Source organism: Cyanistes caeruleus, chromosome 12, assembly GCF_971803275.1.
Source record: "Cyanistes caeruleus chromosome 12, bCyaCae1.hap1.1, whole genome shotgun sequence".
Taxonomy (NCBI): Eukaryota; Metazoa; Chordata; class Aves; order Passeriformes; family Paridae; genus Cyanistes; species Cyanistes caeruleus.
This window is the reverse complement of record NC_141712.1, coordinates 6,494,610-6,521,723: the sequence shown is the minus strand read 5'-3', so window position 1 is coordinate 6,521,723 and position 27,114 is coordinate 6,494,610. Positions and strand designations below refer to the sequence as shown.

Below are 27,114 nucleotides of genomic sequence, written 5' to 3'. Positions count from 1 at the left end.
ACAGGGCAATTTCTCCTTTTGGCCCTGCTAACTCTGATGATATTTCATGCAGTGCTCTAGGAGTTCTTTATATGATAATGAAGAAACTGATACATCCATCACACTTTGGGTACATGAAGTAGACCAAGTTCAGCTCCAAAGCTTCATATACATATACAGCTATTTTTATTTTTTTTTATTAAAGATGTTTTCATTGTTTTTTGTTTAGCCCAAGAGATTAAGATCTTCACATTCCATAATCATTGCAGGTAATTTCTCCCATTTCCTACATTCTTGAAATTGTCTAATATCTACATTTGGCAGATTTGGCAGATATGAAATAAAATTGCATACTGAAAAAAAGGACTTGTATGATGAGAATACATTCAGTGATGTGGAAGGTACAAAGAAAACCCCAGATGGCTCAGACAATAATAAGATATAATATTAAATTTAGACCTTTCATCAAATGTCCTCAAATTCATACTAAGGTCTCTTTTCAGCTTTGTACTTTCCTCTTATTTTAAATGTTAATGGATTATCAAAATCATCAAATTCTGTCATATAATCCAGAATGTCTGCTTTTTTAACCACAGAAAATGAACTGCACAATTTCTGTACAGACAGAACACTATATCAAATTGATCTGCAAAGAGGCAGACACCTTCAGCAACTACTGCAAAGGTACATATTAATTTTATGGTGCATTATTAGGACAGATACTCAGCACGTTCCTGATGGCCCTATTACTACGTCCTCATTCTCTAAAAGCCATTGTGCTTATATAACCTGTTATTCAAACCTCTGCAGATTTCTGAGCAAAAGGAGCAAGGGATGCTCTCAATCATCACAGCACATACCAAGGTGCTCACACCACCATCAGCCTCCAAAGATGAAATCATCAATGCAGGAGCTCAGGGAACGCCGCTGCCTGCTGCAGAATAGACAAAATTTCTTAGTTTAGGTACATTGCCTTTTCTCTCTACAAACACTAGTTCAAAAGGAAAGTGTTCATAAACAGCAGTGCCTCTCTGCTTTAAACTCTGCTGTTGAAAGAGGGCTTCAAGCTCAGTGAGAGCAGAACTGCACTTGGAGAAAGTCACAGGAAGCAAGCACAAGAGGAGGAATGTGTGATGTGTCAAAGGAGTTTGTTCCATCCAAATTTAAGGGGAAAACAAAATATCCTAACATTTCACAGGAAAGAGAAAAAAGAAAAAGTATCATTCTCTATGGCTCAGATATTTTGTGTTTTTATGAGACCCCTGGATTGCAGAATCCATAGTGGTCATCAGGCAGGCACAGAAGTTTCTATGCATTTCCAGATTAGCACATGGATCATGCGTGTAAAAGAGAAACTTGACTCATGCTGTGTGATAACATGGACTGTTGAACCAGCATTTCAGAGCTATGAACAGCCACCAGCAAACTGAGCAGGGCTGGGTATTCTGACAGCACTGATTGCCCTTGAGTTCTTCCTACCAAAACCCATATCCCACACCCAGCAAATGGAAGCAATCAGATGCCCTGCAGCAAAACACTGCCTTCAGAAACCATGTTTGTGTCTCAAGTCTGAAACAAACTCTTGGTTGGTTCAGATAGTCAGCAAGAACAAGAGGAAGAGCTCAAAAACATATGAACACTTTTTTGTGCAGAAGTCAATTGGATGGTTAGCTAAAAATGAAAGGAGCCAACTAAGTTATCCTCAGAGCTGCTATAATTCACTTCCAACATCCAGAGAACACCACAAGACAATTTCCTCCCTTTGCTTAACCAAGACTCCCCTAAAAGATAATATTATTGCTAGTACAAGATTCCTTAAACATACTTTGTTGCCACTAAAATATTACATACTAAGAATTACAGCAAAAAATGGTATTTTTATGGTATTCAAATTAGAGCCCAAGGATCTCAGATTCTGAAGATTAATTACTTATAGTTCTGTATAAATCAAAAGAAATAGTAAACAATGTATTTTTGAACAATAGAACAAATCCTCTCTATTTCATCATAAACATTCAACTTTTTTAGTGAGAGGCAGTATCTCTCCCTGAAAGAGAAACTTTCCCAACTCTGCTAGAGAAATATTAGGACACCAAGGAGCCAAGGAAGCTTTACCAAATCCTGCTAATTTCAATAACAGAAAAAAAAAACCCCACAAACCAAAAAAAAAAACCAAAAGGGAATCTTCCTTACTCAGTATCTAAAGACTAGACCAAGAGAAAATAACTAAGACAAAACTTGAAGGCTAGAAAATATGACAGCTCTGTATATCTACTCTGCATCTGTTTTTCACTAATTAATGCCATGTAAAAAGGCAAGGTTTAAACTGAAAATACAGTCAGAGAGAGAAATAAACTCTGTTCAATAACATTTCCATTTCCATGACCAACATTTCCAGCACAGAACACATACTCAATATACAAACTTTCTCATTGGGCCAGCCCAATGTAAATCATACCTGTTAACCCTTTTAATGCAAACCATGACTGCCAGGAGTGCAGACATACAGTATGAAATTCAGACATACTATCTGTGAAATACTTTTTTCCTCTTTTATCTGCTAAATCTCACTCTGAAAATGCATAAATTTCAATTAAAGTAGAATATAAAGCATATAAAACATAGGCTAATGCCTGGATTTGAAATGCAGCATGCACCCCAAGGCACTGTAACATAACTGAGTCTTGCTTTTGTTCTGTCTAAATGTGTACTCACCAACGATAAAGGCAGGCTCTGCTTTGTCACACAGGTGGAATCCTTGTCTCTCCACTCTCTTTGATTTGATCTCTCCTACTTCAAAGCTGGCACATTGCAAAACTTTTTTTGCAAAGTTTACGCAGACTTTAACTTCATTGCAGCGTGACCTTATAACTACAACAGCTCGGAGCTCCTCGAGACATTGATCATGTCTACATCGATGTTTGTACAATACCCACTGTAACAGGGCATTGTCTAAGGCTGGGGACTCTGGGCAATATTGTAACATAAATATTAAATAATAATAAAGTTCTGTCAAGTCAGTGATCTGTGAACTACAGCAGGTTCACGTGATCATGTATTATGGCTCAAAGGCAGCCCTCAGCAGCCATCATATAAAATCTCTATGGTCTAAAAAGTACTTAAACAATGATTTACACACGAGTCATAAAATTAATAGGAATTACATATATTCCAAACTTTTACATACACCAAAATTTATATTTTTGCCACAGCTAAGAAACTTCAAGGCCTCATATTTTTCTTTGTTCTTACAAAAACTATTCCTGTTTCAAACTCTGAAAATGTTCAGAGATATATACATACTAATAAAATACAAATCAACAACAGGGTATCAAAACATTGAAATAGATTTTGATACAATTTGGAAATACACTCCACATTAACAGACAAGTATACTTGGGAATTAAAGTAGTAAGAGGGTTCCACATGAAGGTTCTCAAAATAGGGCTAAAATTGATTTTCCAGTTCATCCATTCCTGGTCAATAATTTTCACCCATGCCACAAGAGGTGTGGTGTATTGGCACTAATATTCCTTTCTGGGGAAAATGCAAGTTGAGCTGTCTTACTTAGAAAATTGAGTTTGCACGGGGAGGTAACAAACAAGGGGAAGAAAATAGAAAATTACAAAGTTGAATTCAGAAAAACACTCATTTGGGTATCTCATTAATGAACAAGGGGGGAAAAATATAAAAGTAAAAATGAGAAAACAAGACCAGAAGCACACTGCAAAATACCAAAATGTAAAACAAAAGCTCCACAAATATCTGTCTTTCACTTGGCTATGAAGAGCCTTGTATATTTAAATGGAAACAAGACCTACTACAAAGCAAGTGAAAAACCATTCACTAAAACAGCCAAATGTACCATTACCCCTTTAAAAGACTAAGCCAATTATGGTTAAACCTGCTGTGTTTTTATTTTCAGGCTACTTCAGTTAAGCATAGACAATTTAAATGGCTTTGGAGGGGAGGGTGGTAAATGCTTCACAGTAAACTAAGGTATATCCCACTTTTTCCCCTATATATATATACGTTTTCAAAAGGATACATATAACCTACTTAGAGGTATATCTAGTTATCAGTATTTTTTAAAAAAAAATGACCTGTTTCTAACAAATGCCTAACACAGATACTGGAGAAACACATGAAACTAGACAGTTAAAAACTCTCTTGCAACTAATTAAAAGAATAAATTAAGCTCTAATTAGCTTAAAATCTGAGCAGCTCACCTGAGAGAGTTAAAGAAGGCTAAAGGCAAATCTAGATTTTTTAATAGAAGTATGCTAAGGACCACATATTGAAAGAGAAAAAGAAATCCAAACGTTTTAGATGTTTTATCTGGTGAGGAAGAGAAACAGCCTCTCTAAAACATGCTCTGAAGAACGCTCTGAAAAAGAAGTAGATTCTAAAAGCATTTCAGATGAAACATCCTCTCTATTTCATGTGTTTCTTTCTATCGTCATTAGATGTCTTTTATTTTTTTTCCTTATTGCTGAAAATAAAAAGTTACTTCTGCTGACATTAAAAGCTTGATTTTACAAACTATTTAATGCACTCTAAGGATACTGTTAAAAGACAGTGGCATGCTGATGTGAGTTGTACAAAGGTCAGTGATTTGGAGGCTCTTTCAGACAATTTGCCAGGATTTTGGCATTTTGTAAGCACACATAGGACAGCTCTCCAGCAAGCTGACCTTGACAGTGAATTGGATAAATAAACCTTCAATTTACCCCCTCCAGCTCGATGCTAGCCCAGCTGATCCCTCTGGAGCCTTCACCTGTCCATATCGTTCAACTGCCTGCAACTTTCAGCTGACGAACATCCACAGCCTTACAGGTTCTGTGACAAACACCATCTAAAAGATAAGGCTTCTGAAAAGTCAAAGTCAATAGTGTTTCCATTGAAAATTTAATGCTGCTTCCATCTTTACCCATCATTCTTCCTACTGTTGCATGTATCCCAGGAGGCACTTCAAGCAAAAGCACTACTCCATAACAGGTAATGACGTGGCATTTAATGATACTGTCCAAAGTGATCCAAGCCCATGGAAAGTAATGTGCACTCATGTACCAGATAAGCACAGCTGAATGTACTAGAACAGCAGTATCTCTCACTGCACTGTCACTAGATACAATGTGACATATGCTCTGCCATTGTACCTGGCTTTTCCTTTTACTTCACCATCAGAGGAAAAGAGCATTTTCAGATACAGAGCACCAAAGTGTTAAGGGAATTCAGTAAAAGGTAGGATGGCAACATATCCGTAATTAAGTATTCACAGCCTCTTTAATACTTCAGTGCTCTTGGATTCGCTACTAAAATCTGTGAATTATACCTCATTGAAGAATGTCCTTAATCGACTCTGACATGTTTTATTGGAGGCAGAAAAAATGTTTCAGTATGATAGATAAGGTTAAAAATGTTACTACTCTGATCATTTACTCTAGTGCCTTGCAAAAAACTCCAAAGCCAAAAACCATTTACATCATTCATCTGATGCAATGGAGAAAAAATAGCATTATCTGACAGCCCATTTTAGCTGATGGGACAAAGTGCACATTTTCAATTTTCTGACAAAGTTATGTTGTTTATGTAGATAAGAAAAAGAAGAAGAAGAGGGAAAAAAAACACGACTGTAACATTTCTACCACATGCCACAAGGATCTGAAATTCGAGTTAAACAGCAAAATACCTTGAGACCATGCAGAGCAGAGCATGACAAACAAAAATCATTTTTATGGTTTCAAACCAAATAATACATTACATGTTTTCTACTCTAATAGCAGCGCAGGGTTCTGAGGCAGCCCCAGAACGTTGCAGCAAAGCTCAGCATGACATCTCTATGCATGTGTGAGAGCACTTCCCTCGCTGCAGCGGGACCACGAGGTAGCTCAATAAAAGCTACTGAAATATTTTTAAGTAAACATTTTAACTGAGCTTTTCTCGTGTTAATTTTGATACTCTCCAGATATCAATGGCTTCTGCTTACACTACTCACTGCAAAGGGGACAGGAACAGGAATCTCATACATATTCAATTTCTATTATTAGTTTTATTAGAGTGATCCATGACTACGTGGGAAAGTTAGCAAAGAGAAGAAATTGTTTCAACTCACCGCCAGAGACTTCTCCATGGAACAACACGACACTGGCGGAAAGAGAAGGCTATGAACTAATAGAAGTCTTCAAATAAATAAGCTTTGCATTTAAAACTTATGTGGATAGTCTATATAAGAGAGGGTATGGTTTAAAAGTCCCTGTTTTGCTTTTTCACCACCAAAAAAAATGCATTTTCATTTTTGGTCATGCCAATAAAACAAAATTATTGGAAGTATTTTTACTTACTGTGTAACTGACAAGATTATTATTTCAGCACAAATTAGGGAGAAACAGTGTTTACCACAAAAGTAAAATAACCCCATTCCAGTGCATTTTACTACCCATACACCTAAAGGTAAGCACACATGTGCAGAACTCATTGTGGCTCAATCACCTGAGGCTTTGTGGCACACACCTAAATTACTAAGACATCTATGAGCTGCACCATTACCCATTAGAAACCAAAATGAAAACTTTCAAATAATTGCCTAGGACCTTAATTCTGCAGCATGGACAAGGCTTTAAATTAGTACCAGATGCTGGATTTTATTCTTTAAACAACAGTTCTAAGGACAGAGAAAGATTCATCTTCCAAGACTACTCCTGCCTGCAGACAATATGACCCATCTTAATGAGGCTGCTGAATGCTTTATGAGCAATTTCATCCACTAGTTACTATATTCTGGCACCAAAATTGAAATATTCATTTTAAATCTTGCCATTAGGACAGTATTGCTTTCTGCCAAATTTCCAATGCCAATTCTTACATTCAGTTGTGATTGAGTGTTTCTCCAGAACCAAACAGATAACAGCAAGGCCTGCCCACGCATCCTGTGTCAAAACCAGCTCATTAAGCTCCCTGCTCCCATAGACACTGTTGGGAAAAGAGGCACTGGGAAAAGAGTTTCCCATGACCCAGTTATATCCATGCTACCCCAATCAGCTACCTATATCTCTGCTTGTGTGCTTAATCTTTAAAATCTTACTGAATAGAATGGTCCCACCTCTGAGAAACAGGGAGTGGGGGTGAGAGACAAGAAAAATGGAGAATTCAGGGTTTATTTCAAAATTTTGAGGAAAAATATGGCTGCATGCTCAGGAAAATGTAAAAAGTATATGGTATAAGTACATTTGCATGTCACACTAGGGTCTGTCAGTCACAAACTCATTTTACTGTGATACCATACACAGACCTGTGACCTAGGAAAAGCCTCCCAAAAGGCCATTATTTGAAAACTATTATTTAAAAAGAACACATAATAAAGGGCATTTTGGAAAACTACAATTTTAAAAGCACACAGGAATTTGAGGAATAGGAAAAAAGCTTTCCTACTTTAAGTTTTTTTCTTGAAATGTGTGCTTTTGAAGACCAGTTTCCACCCATGAGAATGCTGCATAGACATTTTCAGTGCTGAGACTGTGGCCATGAGAGATACCAAGTGTTCTCCAAATTAACTGTGGAGAGCAAAGGAAGAAGGTCTTTATCTCTTCTTTTCTGGAAAAAATCAACAGACTCATTTGTAAGGTGATATTTAATTAAAAAAAAAAAAAAAAAAAAACAACCCTACCCCATAGTAAAAAAAATAAAATAAGTTGAACAACAAAGTCAGATTTAGAATTCATGATCTGAAGCTACCTAGAAAATCTTAAGAAAACACACCACAAAGTTACAATTTGACTTGAAACTTCTATATTCTTGATGAATTAATTTCTACACATCAAATTTTTCACCACAGAAAATTATGTATCATTTCTGTCCATGCATCACTGCCATGCATGGAGAAGTCCATTCATCTGTGCTTCAGTTTTTTGAATCCCTTCTTTGCCTTTGAAATTATTTATTATATATATTTTTATGCATAATAATTGCTCCACTTTTATACATTGTAGGGCTCAGGAGGAAGAAGGGAGGAGGGAAAGAAAGAAAGAAAATGTACTTTCCTGGTTATTAATTTTCAAACCACTCTTTTTAGAGTAAGATGTTTTGTTTCCCAGGCAGAACGTATGCCTCACTCTATGAAGTGCGAGGTGCTTTTGCTGCCCTAGCTCTGTGTGTGGCTGTGGCCTTAGAAGTCAAGGATAAAAGAAACAAAACTTTTTTTTTTTTTAATTCTGGAGTGAAAAATCCATTTGATTTCTTCTTTGTTTATTGCTGCATTACTTAGGTAATTGCTTGAGTTGAGTCAGACTGACGGCAGGGCTCTGGACCCTCTGACTCCAATCCTTTTGCTTTATTTATTAGTCTCACTTATTAAAAGAATGTCTTGGCTTGTATGATGGGTACTATTCAAGCAGAAGTTAAATCACTTATATTTGCAATCTAAGTCACTGACTCACAAAGGCTGAGTATACCATGCTAAGTATTCACAAAAATGCTCTAAACCACGAAAATCATAAGCTCAGCCCTAAAAAATGAGATAGTTCAGAAAGGTCTGTGAAGATTTGTAAAACATTTAAGTGAACCAAGCCATAGTAACTTGTACACAAAAGTTATTCCACACAAAAAAGAAAAGTAGCTTCAATAGATATAAAACCTGGCCATGCCTGAGCAGCTCACACGCAATGTGACCTAATTTAGACAGTGAAGGCCAAATTTAGGTTATCCTCTGTTTCTTGGAACAATCTAAAGACCTGTTATTTTAAACATCCCTGTTTTTTTCGGTATTTTCTAACATTCTCAATAGATATTAAGCTGCTGAGGTCTTCTATTATGTGGTGATTCTGTGCAAAAGCAGAGATATCTCACTGTCTGTTACCTCAAATGGTGCTGATGTCCTCTTCTAAAACTCAGGATGGCTAAAAATGGAATCTTCCATGAAAATTTTAGATTACAAGGATTAAAAGGAAAGGGCTTCAGCCATTTTTTTAAATTTTCACTGATGTTTTAACCTGATTGCCCAGGATAAAACTACACACATGGAGCATTTAAGAAATTCATATGTTCAAACCTTTAACCTTGTCATAAAATTTTCCATTCTTTTCATCACTAATAATCAACATATTTGTTATAATAAGCTCTTCACATCCCCAACAACTTCAACTTCAAAGAGTCATGTGCTGCAAGACAAGACTTCTGGTTGATGTTCCTGGGTTCACATGTCCTTTCTGCCTTTGCCAGATTTCTAGGAATAACTTCCTCGCTCCGATTCTTCCCACTTTTAGTGTCACTTTCTCTTTCAGTCCTGTCCTGTAGCTGTGTTACACATGGCCCTGGCACAAAGTGAGGTGCACTCCTGTAAGCCACTAGGGATATTCTTAGTGCTGTTTTTTTCCAGCCTGTTAGATTTAGTGCTAGTGCTGTGCTGGTTGCCTTTAGCAATGCACTGTTTTGGTGTAACCTGTGTGTCAGCTTGAGGCCACAACAGCGTCAGTGCTCTGTGTCGTTTCCATTTTGTCTCAGGCAGCCCTTGCACTCACTTGAAATAAGTGTGGCCTTTTGCCACTGACAATTGAGAATGTTAGTCCCTATTATGTGAAAACCATGATCCACCTAGGTGTTTAAAGCCAGTAAACTAGATGTTTATTGGGAAAGCATGAAAGGAAGTGAGAGCCTGAGTGAGTTTCACGAGCTCTATTATTAAACAGTGCTGTAGCTTATCAAGGCAAGTTAATCCAAGTAAGACCTTCTCTGTTACTTTTGGATTATTTTCACCAGGCTGCATCCTAGAAATTCTTCTACAACCCTTCTGCCTTGCTATGGAAGTGTTCAGTATTATCACACTCTTGATTTCAATTCCATTCTTTGCTAATGACCCCCAAGCATCTCCCATGAAGCAAGTCTCTCAGCTTGCACTTCAAAACTTCACAGCAGTAATATTCTTCTCTCTCAACAATTAAATTCCCCTGAAACTCTCATCTCCACTTGCACTGAGTGCTGTAACATTTTCTAGTCTGCTCCTAGGCCCCAGCCCAGATTATTTCCTCAGTACCATTAAATGTTCATCAGTTGTCTCTTCTCTTTTGGCTTCTCCTGCTGTCATTTCATACCTGATTGCCTTCTAACATCTCATATAATGGATATTCTTCTGCTATGTTTCATTTTACTTTTATATTTTAGGATAATCAGAAAGGAGCATCAGCTGCTCACTGTCCACTAAACCTGTTTTGTACCCTGAAATTATATCTGCTTTTTCCATAATCCTGGGAGAGGCCTCCAGCCCTCACCCTGCCCTACAGCACACGGCCACCTGCTCACCTGCACTCAATGATATAGAAGATATGGACAAAACTTGTTCAATCACAACATCAAAGGATTCCTCTGCCTTTCTCAAAACATCTTCATTGTGCAGCTCTCTGGCCTCAGAAGTATACTGAAAATTTCTGAGTGTGCTGCCTTCAAACTCCAATTACCATAATTTCATCTCATAATTAATAAAGTAAAAGTAGAAGAAGTAGTGCTTCTGATTTACATAATTAGTATAAAACCCATGCATGGTTCAAACAAAATGCTGCAACCAAATTTTGATACTTGATAGCATAAACCTAAAACCCTTAATCTCTAATTAAATTTAAGATAGCTTGATTTTAAGGACATGGAATATTTTCATAACAGGTGTAAAATTTATGTGGACAAAAATCTATTAAAATACAGAGATACTTTTGGAATAGAAACAAAATGTTCCTTACCCAAGTGTGACCATTTCCATTGGAAATGCACATACAGAACCCTAATTAAATCCTCCTTTGGCATGACAACTCCAAAAAAGAAAGCTTTGAAGAGGGGGCTTCACAGGCTTTTCCTGAAAAAGAAAACAGAAAATAAAAAGTATATAAATAAATAAAATCTAAGCACACTTTTGCAGAACTGTAAAAGCCATTTTGACCACCTGGTCTCTAGAATGGATCCCAGGAAAACCAGGTGTGGGCAAATGCTCTGTTTATGAAGAAGAACTCTTCAAAGGACACAGCTAAAGCTTTGTGGCCATAATGTTATGGGTGAAAACTGATGTGAAATCCCTCTTCTTGTCTGTTTGAGGCTATCTACAGTAATACTGCTTTTGAGAGATGACTATTACTGCATTACTGCTGAAGAGCTTGGGGGTATTTCTTGCACAATGCAGGATTTTCACAGGAGGGCCATATCACAGTTTTACACACCTAAAAAGGAAAAGGTGTATCCAGTAGCAAAAAAATGCATTTCAATTCTAAAAAAGCATTATTTGAAACCACTAGTCATTATTACATCTAAAGTATTTTGTTTCTATTTTAAAGAAATTTTAAAATCGAGTCATTCGCTGCTTAGCTTCTCTCCAGTGACAGCACCCAAATTTCTCTTCAAAATTACAGATGCCAATCTACCACAGAATTCTTATTATTTTAATGCTACAATAACACAGATGATAGTTTTCCTGGAGAAAGATAAAGAGATTACTGAATTCTAAACCTGAGATGGAAACAAATTTCTTACTTTACATTGTGTCACCCTCACTCCACAGAAAGAGTGATTATAATCTGCAAAGGGGGGGCAGTAAAGCCCTCCAGAAGCAAGCCTTTCATAACTTCACCATTTTTCACAGGCAAGTATAATTACAGTTTTGCATAACCATCTAATGAGAGGAAGTCCTTTCTTGCAGTGTTAATAACGGACCTTGCATAACATGCTAACAAAGCAGTGGCACTCTATGTAGGTAATGTCATTGTGTAATTAGCATGCTCATAAGATGACTTAAGATTACAGTTTATCTGAATCTAATAACTGCCTATCAGCTGCTTTACCATTCTGTCTTTTTCAATATATCTTTCCTCATGAGTGGTTTGAGTATCCACCCGCCCAGTGCAGAAGCACAGAGGGAATAAAACAAGCCAGTAACGAAACAGAAACAAAAAACGGAGTTTGGGAGCAATGAAATGAATAATCATGAAAAAAAACCTGGCTTTTTCACATACCTAGACCTGTGTTTTAGGACATGGCATCACAAATATCCGTCTTTGCTATTCATTTCATGGTACAACGTTTGAAATTATATGAGAGAGGCTACTGGAAATTTTACTGGTCACTTCATACATGGCATAAAAGTGGAAAGTGGGAAGAATTGGACAGATTTCTAAGCCACTTAACAGGCTGCTTTCACAGGAAACTACCCTTGGTTGGAACACTCAAATTCAGTATTTACCAGAGGCCAGAATCAAGTGCTGGTTGCTTCTCCTCTCCGGTAGCCATAGGCTCTCACAGGCAGAGTAAAGCAGAAGTCATCAGAGTCTGGTAGTACAGCTGGATTAGAAATACCCTTCCCATTTCCACTTATGCAAATTGGAGCTCAGCAAGTGAGAATACAGAAATAACCAGAAATGCAAGAACTCAACATGAAACAATGTTTTGCCAGTTCACAAAGAGAAAATCCCTTTCTATCCCCTTTTCTCTCTCAGGCTCAAGAAAGAAAGCCAAGTGAATTTAAAAATAGAGGATGACAGAGGACAAATTTTGGCTTGGTATGTTCTTTATAGTGTGTACATTTCAGAGCTGGAAGGGAGAGAAGTCAAAGGTGTGGGGACCATAAATATTCAAGCTCCTGAGAAGAGTGAGGACCTGAATGAATACAAAAAATAGGCAAAGAGCACTCTATGTCTCCCAACTTAAAAGCAATTACAACATACTAAGAAATTACATGTAAAACTTTTCCTTTAAAAAAAAACCCAAAACAATAAAAAATGCATCTCCCTGAAGTAGTAACTGTAAAACAAATTAAGACATTTCCAAGTATTTGCTAACCTACTTACAGGCATCATTGCTCCCTTGGGCCTTTGTAGCCTTACACCTTCCTTAACGGACTAGCTGAATAGGTAAATGGGTTATATCAGGCCAGGAAATCAATGTGTATACTGTGTTCTCAGCCCCAGATGAGCTTGTCGAAGCCATTTTATTATAGCTGGAGGAGCTGTATTGATCCCACTGTTAACTACTCGGAGGTGGCGAGCAATCCGATGAAGATGCGTCCTGCCGTCCATCCAAATGCTTTCTCCCCTCAATAGCCCTAACAGAGTTAAGTGTTTGCAGATTGAATTAATTTAATGTTTGCTTAATCAAAACTGACTACGCTGGAGCCCAAATTCTATTAATTACTAAAGGAATCACACTAATGCTGTAACATGACGTTAGGATGGAAAGGGCTTTATTTTACTATGACAAGAGGGAAGAGGGGTCATAGGGAGAGTGAGGGGATAAGTCAGGATTTATTTCATAAAAATATTTATTTCTTTATTTCACATTCCCCAAACAGAGAGAGTTCAGACTTCTGTACTTTTTTCCTGAAATAGGGTTATTGTCAGCCAGCAAAATTTCCCTTTAGTGAACTGACAGGCACAGCAAGTTAACTACATTCTTGATGATGAGGAAGAAAGAAGTTGAAATATCATCCAGATTTATTTATGCAACAAACACCTTCTCCTGAATGAAACCAGATGCAACTTCTCTAATTTCTTATTTCTATTTAGTCCTAAGGTTAGTATGATTGTTTTCTTAAAGACTGTCAGAAGTAATCTCTTCTTCACTGTCTAATAAGAAAAAAAATTTCCCAGATTTTCCATACACAACAGCAATGAGCTACAAGTAAAGGGAGATAATAAAGTAGAACAAGCACTGTTTGACACAAACTTAACTAAAATATTTTCAACAATATTATCTAGAACTTCAGCCAATGCACGTGCTGGATTCAAATGCTCGTGGAACATTTACCAGAGAAGCACAGGTAAGATTTACAGGTAAATTTTCCCTAGGAAAAGCTTAAAAAACAAGGATAAGTGCATAGTGTTTTTCTCTATCAGGTGTTACTGATCATTTAAAAATCCATCACATCAAGTATTTCTCAGAGGGAAGATCTCTCTTTAGCTGTTTTTTTTTCCCTTTTCCACCCAAAAGTACTTACTTCATACAGCACTTCATGGTGCTGCATTCTCTTAAGCTAATTTTGGTGTTAAATTATCTGTCTTCATTTGCAACACCAGGTGAGTTTGTTTTCTTTTCCTCTTCCTAAATAGTCTACAGATGAAAAAAGTTTTGTATGGGAGCAAAATAATGTTGATTTGATTAATACAGCCGTATGCTTACCGAGCACACACTGAGTGTTAAATAACAAACAGTAGCCAACTGCACAGATTAGCTACATATGAAACATATGTCCTGCAACAATGATTTTATTTCAAAGAGAAGAACAGTCTGTGCTCTTTTCTTACACTCTAATTTACCTATTCAGTTATGCTATAAAATACATTCCTGATTACTAATTTTGTTATGAAAAAAAAAAGTTGTTTTTTTCTCACAGACCTAGAGAGACATCACAGCAAAATAATTATAAGAAAAAAATCTTCTCTCTGCCTCTCATTGTCTTCATTACTATTATTTTAACTTAATGTCAGCCTTGACTTCAAGAGTTTCTAAACTACATTTTAATCTGAGCAGAGAAGTTTTATGCAATCATATCAAAAACTAGAAATACTACTCAAAACACTGTTCAGTAAGTAAGACCTGTGGCCCACTGCCTGCAGTGCAAAGCTAAAGCAGATCCCAGAAAGGCAGGAACTTTCTAGAACTAATCAGAAGGTAAAGAGAAAACAGGAACAAAGTGTGCAGACAACATCCATTTTCCACTTCAAGAAGGGTCATAAACTGCATTTTGGGAGCTGAGAAATTAGTTTTCTCACTTCTGTTAAAAGTCTTTGCGATGACATCAGAAAGAGTTCTGCTGAAAAGGTTTTGGTGTAGTCATTACCACTGTGTTTTAGAGGAATTGAACCACAAATTCAAAACTACCTGGGTGCTAAACACTGGCTAAAACATTCTGAAAGCCAAACTTGCTTCCATAAAAAGGGATTCAACTTGGAGTCATAGTTGAAAAGGATGCCTTTGGAGTTGCTGAACTTTGTACTGCATCAAATCTTCATTACACATTGCAAAGCAGAAAAATTTAAACATAAAAATATTTAAAATAAATAACAAAAAAAACCTAACAAAAACAACCTGCAATAAGACTGTCTCATCTGAGAGCAAATGGGAAAATTCATTTTCTGGCCCAGGTACGTATGAAACATAATTTCTTCCCTTTATACTTTGACTGTTACTGGGATTTTTGATGTGGACAGTCCTTCAAGATGAGGATCCTTTTCAGCTTAAAAGCTATTACCTTATTAAATATCATAAATGAGTTTGAGGAAAAGAAGCAAAGCTTCTGTGGTTGTTACAAGAATTATAACTGACGAGTGAAGGTGCTAAAAGTGCTACAATACATTTTGAGGCTATTGTAAGCATTTATATTGTACTTAAATTTCAGCTCATATATTTATTTAGTGCAAACTAAAATTCTCATCTTGCTTCTCAGATAAGAATATTCCTTTTGCTAAATTATCATTTTCCATTGAAGTGTAATGTTTGAAATCTGCATTTCATGTCAGAGGTGGCTGATCTACAGAGAGAGCAGTGAAACCCAGTGTAATGAAATATTGTTTTTTACAAGCCATACTTTTGCACAACATCAAGATCATTCTGGGTTAAAACACCAATAAAATGAAAAATTCTCATTACAATTGATTCAAACATGTCAAAATGTATTTTACCTTAATCAAACTACCCTGCCCTTCACTTTTCAAACATTTCTAAAACATAAATTATATCTCTCATTACAGAAAGAAACAAAACTGGCTGCTTTAAACCATAATCATTGCAAATTGCAGCACTGACACCTCTGAATTAAAATTGCAGGAGAATTCACATTTAGGTTGTTTGAACCACTATCTACAGTCATTTGACATATTATAGGATCAGAATAATTTTAAGACGAATATAATATTCTTCCCCATGTATTTCATTAGTGAGGATCATTTGGATAAAAACAGAGCTCTATTTTTGAAGTCCACTGACTTGCCAGAGATAACTGTTAAGAGTTCAGTGTTTGTGGTATAACAAGCTCTGAATGACAGTGTTCTCTCCTATTTCTCAAGAGTACAGCTTTGTCATCTACCACTGTGATCCCAACAAAGAAAAATCCAGATGTCTGCAAATTAAAGGAGAGCTGGATGACATTCTGCTGTTAATGCTCAGCATACATAAATCACTGTAATAAGAGGAGATTGTTATATTAACCTTTGTCATGCAATTTTCTTTTTCTCTGTAAGAAATAGGAAAAACAACAAATTAGGTGGCACAATAATTCTATTTTGAAGCAGAATGGTGCAGAGAACTTTTATCCCTTGCCAGTCACATGATTCCCACTTACCTGGAATTTTATATGTGCCCTATAAGAAGTTAATATTATGCACACATACTTCACTTCAATTGAAAGATGGAAAACATCTTACAAATAAATCATAATTCTAAAAGAATAGGTACTGGTAGAAAAAAAGCCATGAAATTCAACATTTTCCCTACCAAAAATCTATCCTATGGTCACTGAAATGCTTTAGAGTTCCCTCCATCACTTATCATATGTGGGAAATGGGACATTAAAAATTCCATGTATTAAAAGTGAATATACAATATCTGTGTCAGTGCACCACCCCAGCTGCTGCAATGTAAAAATATCTTCACACAAGGAAGATGGTAGGATTTGAACACCCACCTCAGTGGAACCCCAGGAAAGAGTTAATGTGTCCCATTGAAGAGACCCAGCAATATTTTCGGTCTCTGGTGTACAGAACACCAGAGTGTGCAATATTATGTGTAATAAATGCAAAGTGTGCAAGATAAATGCTGAAAACTCATCCTCATGCCACAGAACTGCCATTCTCCCAAAACACTTTGTTTTGAAAAGTTCCAATTATAAATAAATAAATAAATAATGATCTAACCAAATAAACCAATGAATAAATAGGTGCTCAGATGAGCTGCCTCAACTGAGGGATTTGGTGGCATGAGAAGCATCCTGGCAGCCACCCTGGCTCCTGGGGGTTTTGCTGCAAGCCTCATCACTCTCTCACAAACTCTCTTCTTCAAGAGCATAATACAGGCATGCTGGGTGAATAGAAAGGTTTGAGCTTTTCAAGTTTAAAAAAGGACAATTCACAATCAAATAGCTTCAAAGGAAGATTCAAACTGGTTCTTGAGCTCTTCTGCAGTAAGCAAGAGGATAATTCAAACACCTATGTGAAATAAAACAGGAAAATGTAATCATTTGGAATGATTTTTGCATCATTTCAGCACATCCATATTTCACAAAGTACTAAGTGAAAATAAATGTTAAAGAACCCATATAACCTAACCCTCACAACAGAGTACAGATAGACAAATCTAATGTATTAACAACATAAAAAAAACCCAAGGTATTGCTCTAGCCTAGTTCATGTTCCCTAGCTTGATTCATCGTAATTCCTTTTATAAAATTATTTCAACTGCATATCAAACTTGCTTTCTTTTCCCTCATACAGTCACTTCAGAAGAGTCCCAGAACATACCAAAATTAAAATACAAGTAAACTTTTTTAAAAATATAAAGGGGAAGGGCACCCTGGAAAATTCTTCAGTTTATTTTTTGCAACAGAAGAAGCATCTATGAATCTAAGTACAATTTCAGAAAATTAGACACACAGTTGATGGTTTCAGTATGTTTGGAAATAGGTTGCACATTCCCAAGGAAATATGGGCTTTACCTGAGGACAATATTGTATGATACTGTCACACTAATTCCTCTGTGGGAAGGATGACAAAAGTATTATGAACACATTCCCATGCTGCAAAGGTTGAAGGATGGTTATAAACCACTGCAGCAATATTTCTGTTGTCTTTCCCATGTCAAAGACCCCAACTCCTGCAGAATGCCACCAAATCCAAAATCAAAAAGCTTCCCTAGAGTTCACATTCTTAAAGGACTGCCTGAGTTGTTGCTGCACCCAAAGCCAACAAAATTACTGCTTATATAATAACTACAGACCACATTGATCCAAAGTTTTAGATTTCTTTCCTAGATTCTTTCTCTCTGAAAAACAAACATGAAGGAAGTTATTTCAAGAAAATCAGGGAATATGTTTGAGATTCTACTCAACACCATTAACCATGAATTTAAAAAAAAAAAAAAATCACACCAACAACAGTACAAATAAGGAGTTGAGATAGTATTTCTAAATTTACCTAGATGGGTACTTTCCATATGGATGGTAAGCTGACAGGCAGCTGCAGTACAGCAGGAGCCAGTGACAGTGTGCAAGCTCCCAATTCTGGCCTTAGCTTTCCATAAAGATAAATGCAAACAGGTGGGATACATCTGCTCAAATACACTGGAATTTTTATTTACTTTCTTTTTACTGTATCCATGATACCAAACAGCAGTTAAGTGCATATCTTCAAATTTTCTGACATATTTTCTCCTGAAATTTATTTTTTAACATATGAGTTGCAGCATTTTTTTCCACTTTTCCCACAGTCTTATTTGCAGGATGCATAACGTACTTTATTTCCATGATAAGGGAAGTGTAGAAGGGAAAAAATGAAAGAAAATTTTAAAAATATTTTTTTCTCACATGATCCTCCAGTAGTTCAACTTCTTGTTGCAGTCAGAAATTGCATCAGCAAGCTGGGTTTGCATCTGAGCTGTCCCTCTGGACCCAGAAGGGGAAACAAGGAAAAGAAAACAAGGAAAAGGAAACAGCAGAAGAAGGAGAGAGCTGTGCAGCAATTCCACATGAGCAGGACTGCTCAGTGCCATAGAAAAAGTGAGTTTGCCACCACCATTAAAATTCTCACTGAGTTTGGCTTCCCAGGCTAGAGTGGTGGTAAGTATCAAGATTTAATTTACTAAAAGCTCTAGATATTTTATCTTTTTCTTTCCATTCCCCAGTTCACACTTCTTCATTTTACACACAAACAATCCAAGCTTTTTTATTCACCCTACTGTAGAATTGTTCAGGAGAATCAGGGATGCATTCACCATGAGACTGGCCTTGCACACTGTCAAAATACAGAATATAAGAAATTTTTAGCTGCAAACCAATGTTTTCTAACCAGAACAAAAGGCAGACCTTCAATTCTTAGACTGTCTTAGTCTCAGTGACTTTGAGGTTCCCAAAATTTCAGCCCATGTTTTCATCTGCACTCCTGCAACTTAAGAGGTAAAAGAGGCACCAAGTAAGGAACAACAATGAATCTCAGAAAAAGAGCTTCCAGGCTAAGAATTAGGTTGTTCTTTTATGGTTTTTCTCTGTTGTTCTACATAGAAATACTTGACAAAAATCAGTTTGCAGCTGCATGATTTCACAGTTACTAACTCAGAGAAGTTTCTCAGCTCAGTGCTCAGCCCCACACACAAGTTCATTTAATGTTCTGAACTCAGTTTGCAAAAGATTGGTCCTCTAAAACTGCAGACAAAAAACCAGTAATGTTAATGAGACAAAAACAGTCCATGCAATCTCTCCCATGATTTTCTTTTTTGTAACATCTATATCATTTTCATCACCACAATCTCTGTAAAAAGGAAACATTTCAGATCTGAAGGCACATAAAACTATTTGGAAAGGTTTTTCCTAGAAAATTCAATATAGACCAGAAGTATAATTCATTCTTTTTAAATTATGTTTTTCTCAGTCTCCATCACCTTCATTGTTTGTGATCAAGTCACAAACAATGAAGGTGAGGAAGAAAGAAATTTATACTATATAAGAACTGATAAAAAAAACAAACAAAAAAAGAGATTTTGGGAAGACAACCAAAACACCAAACTCCATTGCACTTGACAATAACCACACTCTTTAGGTTACTACAAGGCACAGTTCAGAGGAAGCTAATAGAACTGGAGTAGTTTAATTCAAAAAAATTATAATTCATATATCTACTCCCACCATTTTAGTCCAGCCATTCAAAACTGCATGTTCTGTCAGTTTGCAGTATACACATTTCTGCACGGTTCCCTACAGGATCAGTAAAGGAGAAACACCCTTGCATCATTTACCACGACCTTCCCTTTAAACATAAAAATTCTCCTTTCTTCTGTGCTGCATATTAATTTATAATAGTGAGACAACAGTATCAGCTGTCCATTTAAGTTATTTTAGGTTAGTTTACAGCCCAGTCCATGAAACTCTATCTTTTAAATATCTCAAACATGTATATACTGTGTTCTGAAGAGCTTTCATGGAGAATGTTTATTAGTCACTTTGATCTAATTCATCACAAAAGAAACCGTCTTAAAGTACATAATGTTCTCCTAAGTGACACATGCTGAAGCTGTTATCCTACTTTTAACCCGTGCTTTCAAGGATCTGAACCCGGCCTTACGTCCTCTAAAACTTAATTAAAAGAATGCTGTCAATATCAATGTCAAAGTAACTTGTCACCCTATGAATGAGAGCCTCAGTCGATTTTTCAAACTGTGCCAAACTTTCGAAGGGCTCTTTCACTTTATAAATCAACTAGCAGCTTAGAATATCCTGGCAGCACCTTCAAGGAGCGAATCAAAATGACAGGAAAAGAGGGGATAACAATCAAAGCTTGACTGAATACAGGTGTTTGAGTTTACAGACGAACCACAAATGCCTGGATCTTTGACAGCTGTTGATGTTATCAGTTATGTGCAGCTATTATTGGCTCCGGTCTTAGGGGCTGTAAGGCCTTTCCCTTAGCAACATCTCTGTGGCTGATAACATTTGGCTGAACTTTCAGATCTTAACCTCCCTTCTGACTCTTTGCAGTCAAACCCGCCTAAACTGATCAGAGGAAGAGACACGCAGTGGGAAGACAAGTAAAATATTATTGACTGGACTGTTTCATGTCTATTAGGAAGAAAGAGCAAGGGAGGGGAGAGCTTTCCAACTTGACAGGCTTCAAGATAATCAGGGAAGGAATCAAGGCAACAGAGTAACCCTTAGAAAAGTAAGAAAGCAATGGCTTATGAGAGGTCATTGTTCTATACAAGGAACAACCACGGGGTGATATTTTATTAGGCTCCAATCTGAGTTCCCCCATTTTAGTACTTGCATTTTTTAGTGCTGCCACTTAACAGGCCTAGAGCAATTTTATGGCACGCAATACAGTATTAGAGCCACTTAAGTTTTCAGCTTTACTTAAAGCATACACAGATGAGTAAATTGTTGATTCTCATCAGATCAAACTGTGCTCCTGAGCATGTTCAGAAGAGTCACATTTTTAAGCAGTTTTTTAATTCTGATTTGGCACTTGTTATCAGTGTTTTCCTGGGCAAACTTTCCCCCGTTTCACTAGCAGAAGCCAGGAAAAAGCAAACTTCAGTAAACAGCATGAGCATGTTTGTGAGGTTCTGTCACTGGCAATGGCAGTTTTTCTGCAGAGCTAGATGGACTTTTGAAAACTCTGTGTTCCTCCCAAGTAAACCCAGGAAGTTCTCTACACATGCAAACCATCAATCTGATGACCAGATCAAGCTCATCATTTTAAGATCAATAAATTAGCAATATAACACATGGGGCTCTCTGATCTCTTCCAGAGATATAAAAGCAGCCCCAGAAACTTGCACAGCATCACACAAAATCATGGTTTGGACCCAATACTCCAAAAGATCTTGTTCCTCTCTGGAGCAGCACTCAGGTATTAACACTGCTTATGAGCAGGAGCACCTCATTTGGGCTCTTTACAACACCTTTCTTCTTTAGAAATTTTAGGAGGGTGCCACTCATGACACACCGGTTTGGGGGTTTCTCAGAATTTTCACATTAAGTATTTCTCAGTAAGTAATCCACCTTTTTAATAGTATATGTTTTGATCTTTAATTGTGCAATATTTTTTGCCAAACACACTGTAAATCCCACAGGAGAACCCTGCTGAACGGAGTATGTGTTATTGTCATGCCATATCACACAGCACAGATCATTAAGTGACATCCATCTGACAGTAACAATAATAATTAAACAATGGGAGGAAAAGACAGAACTGAAGACAGTGTTACAAAAATAAAAAAGGACTTGAGAATTATGCTGCACGATATATTTACAAGAAGAAAATCCTTTTGATTAATATCTTTTGTAACAAAACAGTGCTGTTACACATGAGTTTCATCCCCAAATACAAACTCAGAGGTGTAGCTTGCATCTATAGATCAGGCCCAGCTACACAGGAATTATCAGAGGTACCACGACCTATATTAGCAGACTGACATTATACTATTTTATGAATAAAAATCAAGAAATAATAAGTCCAGTTTATCTTTTTAAAGTAATTTAAGAATTTAAATACTATTACAGGTTAAGTTTATAATTCTATTTTTAAAAATCGTGTTCAGCCATAAAGATGTCACCATTTTAACCATCAAGTAAAGGTCACATCGGCATTCAGGACACAACTTAACTACTCTTTTTCATGCTTTGACTCTGAATCTTTGCATCTGCACTTACTTGGAGGTAACTGCTAGAATCATAATCATATATTTAAATTAGTCACTAGGAGAAAATTACAATGTTTTGGAAGAAAATTAGAACTGAATGTTTCAAGAATTCATAATATTCCTTAGACTTTATTTTTTTCATATACATCTTCCTCATAATGCCTACACAGAGAAAGGACCAACCCTCAGGGAGACATTCAGGGGTACACATATTAATAAATGCTATAACATTCAGTCAGAAAGCAAACTGGGAAGAGTGACAAATCACACTAATTAATTACTGAATTGTGAATGCCTTAAAAATTCACAAAAAAAGCCCCACCTAAATACTAGCCATAGAACCTAGAACAATGCTAATTAATGCAAATAGCCCAGACATTCATGAGTTTATTGAAAATGCACAAGGAAAAAAAGAGATTGCTTTAGCATCTCTCTATATACATATCTCAGAATATATTCTCAATATTAGCCACAATATTGTTGAATATTATAACATATTTTATTATCATATAATATTATTAAGAAAATAAAATTAAAATGTCAGTAAAGCCAAGGAATTTATGACAAACATCATCATACACTAACCCTAATTCCCCACCTCTGTAGCACAGCAGCTAGGACAGAACCCTTAACCCACTTTTATATTTTTCCCAGCTCCTGAAATTAGCTGGCACCTGGGTTTTCCAACTTCCACACCACCTGCAGCAGCCCTTTTTAGGTCATGCACCAGCAAGAGCATGTGCTGCTCAGATCACTGCCTGCCCCACACCTGATCTGCATGGGGATCCCACAGCAGAAACTCTTCCAGCCCTTACCAGACCCAAACCGAGCACAAGGACTGGAGCAGCAAACTCTGATGGGAGATGTGTTTGTCACAAAGTGAAAGCCATATGGTACACAGTCAAATCAATTTCATTTTGTCATCACTTTTGGTACCTTCGTTTTAGTGTTTGAAAAGTTCAGGTTGCAGTTAAACAGCTGATTTGGCTACAAAAAGTAGAATTTGGAAAAAGGGGTTCTATCTCAGGAAACAGAACTTGTAACACTTATCTATGGCTCATGAGAAATTTCAGAACTATCCCTACTATATTTATGTGATCATTTTGATAAAGTTACATGAGCTCTTGCCTAGGAAACTGATATAAATATATTTTACAGTGTGATTTTTTTTATCAAGAAGCCCTTAAAGAACAACAGCCAAAGACAAAATTGAAGTTCTTTTTAGGTTGGAATTGTGATTTTATGAGGCACATACTTCTCTTGTTACTTGCAAAAAAAAAATAATCCATATTTATGTGAGGAGAGTGAAATTTATGATGTTCATGTTCCCAATATACTTTTGTATTGCTGATTTTTTGAATGCTGAATTTCTCCTTCACATCTTAAGAAAGGATTTATAACCCCTCAAAATGTCTAAAATGTCTAAAGAAAACAAGGTTTTATGGTAAAGATGCACATACTTCTCCCTAGCTTCACTTATAACATTTGGGTTTTTCCCCCCACATTCTCTAAAAACAGCTCTGTCCTTTCTGGATGCCTTAAGTCCAAAAACTGCAGCATCACTGCCCACACCACCAGTTTTACTGATGATCAGCCTGTTGGTACCTCAAAACTCATCTGACCATTTTTAAAATTTCTTTCCTTAAACTTCAGTCCAAACAAGTCATTTTTCACATACAGACAATTACCCCAGCCTTAAATATACCAGTTAAATTTGAATTTCAGAAGAGGATTGCGGTTACAACTTTAACTACAGAGAGGCCATCCTCCCTTCTCAGTACTTTTATCCTTAAGTCAGCAGCATTTAGGACAGCACTTCTGGTTAGAGCTCATTTGTACACTGCAACATCGTTATGAAAGCCTTTTATCCTCAATCATTCAACCCATCCAAAAATGGAGAAACATCTTCAAGAAACAAACCCTAATAAATCTTTTTCATTTCCTTTTAATTTTAGGCAGATAAATGTTACACATCCTGATTTGAAGGCTCTCTGGATATGAAATCACTCTGTAAAAACTCAAATGGGATTTAACCCTATTGTAGCTAACTCAGACCTCCTTTTGCATTCAGATGTTGGGTTTAAAAGCTCAGGACCAAAAAATTAAAAGACACAGTGTAATTAATGACAAAAGGGGCTTGTAATATTTAACAGAATTCATTTAATCCTCTTCTACCACACATTGGAACAGTCTGACCTCTGACACAAGATCATCTTCCCAGTCATAATTTGCAAAAATCAATGACAAGGCCTGTATATGTTACATTATTTTGGGAAGAATCTTGACTACTGAAGGAAGATATGAGAATACCTCCTGAAAAACTAAGATTATAGTGTAATGTCAACAGTAACATCCTTAAGCAATTGGGTCTTTGACCAGAAGAATTTCAGGAGACAGAGTAACCAAAGTAAATGTAACTACTGAAGATGCAATGCACAGTTCAAAGAAAAATGTTTGGTCCTGTCCCACAAAACACAATCAAGCAACAGCAAGATTACAGTGGGCCTAGATTGAAGCAATTCCCTTTTCCAATTTCATTCACTTTTCAGTGAAAAAAGGAATAAAGACTATTTTTAAAAATTTTAGTGAAGGAACCAGGGAAACAACTCCATTTTTATGTTCCGCTTTTACTTAAGAAGGTGTTGAAAAAGGTTAAGCAATGGAGGACAGCAGTACTGAAATCTTACTTTCTGTTATTCCTCTATTTATTTTTTCTAATGAAAGGTGAAAATTACGATTGAATCGACAACATTCTCACACTATTCAAACTTAAATATTTCACCATTTCACTTGGAGAACAGAAACACCTTTTTTCCTCACAGAAGGTAAGGTGACAAACTATTGGTGCTGCCTCTGATGGTGTCTGTGATAGTAGACTAATCTCTACCATCAGTTAAAGTGATTGCCATTAAAATCTTTATTAGCAATTAGCATTACTGCTTGGGTTTCAGTTTTGCCTCTACTTACTGAAGAAAGCAGGGAAAGGCAGCAGTCCAGTGAATGCCAGTGGATTTAAATGGAATATCAATTACAGAAAAAGGTAAACATTGCAATGGCCCAGCATTGTATATATGAGCAAGTTAATGGATAGGAAATCTGTAACTGAGAAAATTCTGGCCTATTGTGTTTTAGGGAGTGAATTTTCTTCTACAACACTATTATTCATTTCACTTCTACAACAGACAATTTCTCTATTCATTTTTCCCACCTCATGAAAGCTAATGTTGAATTGCCAAAGCTATGATTGTTAGATACATGCAAAACCCAGCCAAATAAAGTCACCTTGCTACACATATCTACCAAGTCCTATGGTTTCAAATCTTTGCAAGTACAAATGTACTCCTTGTGTGCATGGGCAAAAGTGATGGATATTTCTTACACTAAATCCAGAAAAAGTTACGTCAGATCTAAGAGGACTGTTCCCTATTTCTGTGGATTATAAATTTCATTTTAATTAACATTTCATTGAAATGTTGTTTAAAGTTAGCTTGGGTCAGTTTTAAATTGTGCTTCATTGTCAAAAATATACATTTCTTGCAAGTTGACCTGCCTCTAAAGAGGAGTTTCTTCTTTTTTCTATATTCTATCCCTGTGCAAGACACACACACCAGGATGCACCATGTAGTTATTCCTAGTTTCAGAATTCCAGTTAGTGTTAGAACATTGTATGCTACAATGAGAGAAATGAAATCTAAAATTCCCAGCTGATTTTATACAGAAAATCAAGCTACTGTAATGAGTGATAGAAAATAGGGCTCATAGGATTGACTGCTTTATTCCTACACACACATTGACCTTCCCATGCAAGCTGTGACCTCACAAGTGCCCTGAAGGTCTCCAGGCACTGCGTGGTCTCCAGGTGTGCCAAAGCCCAGGTCACACAAGTGCACTTCAAGAGGAAATTTTATGTATAACTTCTTAATGTAATTGATAACAAGTAAAGAATTTAGATTTACAAAGGATTACTTATTCAGAAAAGCATGTTGTTACTTAAAGCTGCAGTAAAAATCTATTCTGAAACCAATTCTACACTTTTCTGTCCCCCAGATTTCATGCTTATGTAGATCTTAACATGGTTATGTAATCATCTGGCCAGCATCACCCTCTGGATAGCAATAAGGTCCTCTCCAACCCTTTGGCTGCTATCATGTATGCAGAAGTTAAATGCACAGATGAAAAAAATTTGTCTCAATTTCATATTTCTGCAAAATGGTAATTTTGTACTTAAAATGTACAAGATGGATGTTCAGAAATATAGGCTGAAAGCCTAAATTATACTTGGTCATAATTTATGTAGTACAGTCCCAAAGAGATACAAAAAAGGCAGAGCATAATTTATCTGTTGGAATCAGAGATAGCTTTACTAAAACTCCCATTTATTCTATCCCCCATAGTCTTACCCAGCCTTTGTCCTTAGGGCGCATTCTATTTAAGCTTTCCATATTGCTGTTTGATCACATATCGTAGCCTATAATTTCTCTATCATCTGGAGCAAATTCAGCCCACAAAAATTATGATCTCCCAGATAGCAAACACTGCATTTCTAAGATACAAAGTATTTATAGCAATACAAAACTATTTGCATGTAAAATGTCTGTCAGGGGAACACGCACTTTAATTTTGAGTGCAGTTCTATTAGAACAAAGGTACCCAATGCTTTGAGAGTGGCTTCACTGTAAAGAACCTAAACAGAGAAATAGAATGTGATGAATATATCAGGCACAGTTCTCTCCATGGAAATCTCATGTAATCTCACCAAAGTCAATGGGA

General features: G+C 36.5%; 1 protein-coding gene across 14 annotated transcripts in view; it reads right to left on the bottom strand.

The window, feature by feature from the left end:
- The window catches only part of LOC111934667 (uncharacterized), a 113,545-nt gene that overhangs the window by 74,037 nt on the left and 12,394 nt on the right, over positions 1 to 27,114 (bottom strand). For 13 of the 14 annotated variants that reach the window (XR_015275539.1, XR_015275538.1, XR_015275542.1 and 10 more), the window contains one exon: positions 10,704 to 10,816. The gene's annotated coding sequence lies outside the window, so the exon portion shown is untranslated. Of the gene's footprint in view, positions 1 to 839; positions 914 to 10,703; positions 10,817 to 27,114 lie in introns of those variants that run through there. The other variant, XM_086848177.1, reaches the window with a different exon arrangement.